Genomic DNA, 2,033 nt, shown 5'->3' with positions numbered 1-2,033 from the left:
TATCAATGGTGGCAATCAGTAGGCTAATTTCTAATGAAGAGACCAATTTATATGACAGATTTTAATGTAGGCTTTTATTCATATGTAAACCTTGTGAGATAGCTAGTTATAATGGTAATTAAACAAAGTTTTGCTCACTCAGTGTATTTTTGATTTTACAGCTGGGTAATTTTGTTGCAGTAGCACGCGATAGCTTGACTTAAAACTTTGAATTGAACAAAAAATGACGAGGCTAAGCAGTTAATAATAAAATAAGAACAAATAAAGAAATGACTAATGATAGTACAAATAAAAAAAATCACGATAGGCCTACAAATGAAATAAATTGCTTTTTAGTTTTTCGGGTAGGTCTAACACAGTAGGGCTATTAAGAGATTTTTAATTTTTTTTACTAATTATCCAAATGTTTAATCCTAGAAAGCTATTATTATCAGAGGACACATGAGCATAACGGTTATCAGATCAATGAATGAGAGGGCAGCGTTACCAGAGTTGCCCATTTACCGGACCTTGTTACAGCACAGTAGGGCTATTGCAAACAATACTGTACTACATCGATGTTTCCTGCCAGCTCGATTTTTGAGTGGACTTTGCTGTTCCGATGAGCATGAATGGTATATGAGTGGAGCACGCACATGGGCCGTGAGCGACTGAGTGGAGCGCACACACGCGTAAAGCGGGATAATACGCAGAGCGTCACACCACGTGAAAGTGAATCCTGAGTGGTGAACTAATTTTCGGCAGCCGGAATTTCAGTGCATCTCTAATTATTGGCGACATTAGAAATGTATATTATATAATAGCTGCTTTTTTGAACATTTTAGCAATTTAAAAATATTTAAAAAGGATTTTTTACGCGGCACCCCGGTTGGGAAACACTGGTCTGGATAATGGTGGGGCTTGAGGAAGTGACGTCGCCTGCATCTGCGCAGTGCGACCTGATGCAGCCCCTGAAGTGAGACACAGGAAACAGAAATACTGCAAAATAATAATAATAACGTGACTAAACGAGACGAAATAACGTTATAACATTTAGTTTCGTCTCGTTTTGGTCAACGAAAATGAAGAGACATTTTAGCATAGTTTTTATTTTGTAAACCACATTTAGTCTCGTTTTTATTCATCAACAATATTGCATTATACATTTAATTATATTCATCGTCACATGACCAGCCTTTTCGTTGCGTCTCGTCTCGTTTTCATCACGTGATAAAGGTTCGTTGACGACGATATTTAGTCATCATTTTCGTTGACGAAAGCAACACTACCCACTACTTTTACTTTTTGTTTATTTTTTTGCTTTTTCTGGAAATGTTACCAAGGTAGTGTTATGTAGCTAGTTTTGTCAAAATTGGGGGAAAAAAAGACTTGTTATAGTTTTGGAAACATCATTTAAAGGGGTCATATCATGCGATTTCATGTTTTCCTTTCTCTTTGGAGTGTTACAAGCTCTTGGTGCATAAAGAAGATCTGTAAAGTTGCAAAGACTAAAGTCTCAAATCCAAAGAGATATTCTTTATAAAAGTTAAGAGTCAGCTACGCCTACCTAAAACGGCTCGTTCTAACACGCCCCCACATATCGACCTCACTATGTGGGAAGATTTGCATTACACCGCCCAAATGTTCACGCAAAAAAAGAAGGCGTAACTTTTATTCTCACTGTAGTATTGTTGCCGCTGCTGCCATGTCGTGAAGACGCTGTGTGCTTCGTTGTGAAAGCGAAACTACTTTGTTTGGTCTTCCAAAAGAGGAAGCGGAGTCCAGCCCGGGGTCGTCACATGTGGTTGCCGCTCCTTCGTCAGATCCGCTGGCCGCGCCGTTCTCAACCCCGCCGCCTCTGCTCACTCTAGCCCGGCTTCAGCTCACGCTAAGCCGCGGCTTCCGCTCACGCTAGCCCGCCGTGTTTTTCGTTGTGAAAGCTAAACTACTTTGTTTGGTCTTCCAAAAGAGGACACGACTACAAATCAGTGGTTAAGATGTATTTACAACACTGTTCCAGAACAGTTTAACCCAAATATCCAGATGTGTGCAGC

At 39.9% G+C, this 2,033-nt stretch overlaps 1 protein-coding gene across 1 annotated transcript in view; it reads left to right on the top strand.

The window, feature by feature from the left end:
* Positions 1-2,033, top strand: part of LOC107552246 (histone deacetylase complex subunit SAP130-like) — a 41,707-nt gene that overhangs the window by 16,632 nt on the left and 23,042 nt on the right. The gene's annotated exons all lie outside the window — the stretch shown is intronic.

This window comes from Sinocyclocheilus grahami, unplaced genomic scaffold (assembly GCF_001515645.1).
Source record: "Sinocyclocheilus grahami isolate Dianchi unplaced genomic scaffold, SAMN03320097.WGS_v1.1 scaffold444.1, whole genome shotgun sequence".
NCBI classification, from domain to species: domain Eukaryota; kingdom Metazoa; phylum Chordata; class Actinopteri; order Cypriniformes; family Cyprinidae; genus Sinocyclocheilus; species Sinocyclocheilus grahami.
Note: the sequence above shows the minus strand (reverse complement) of the source record. Positions and strands in the feature narration are given on the sequence as shown.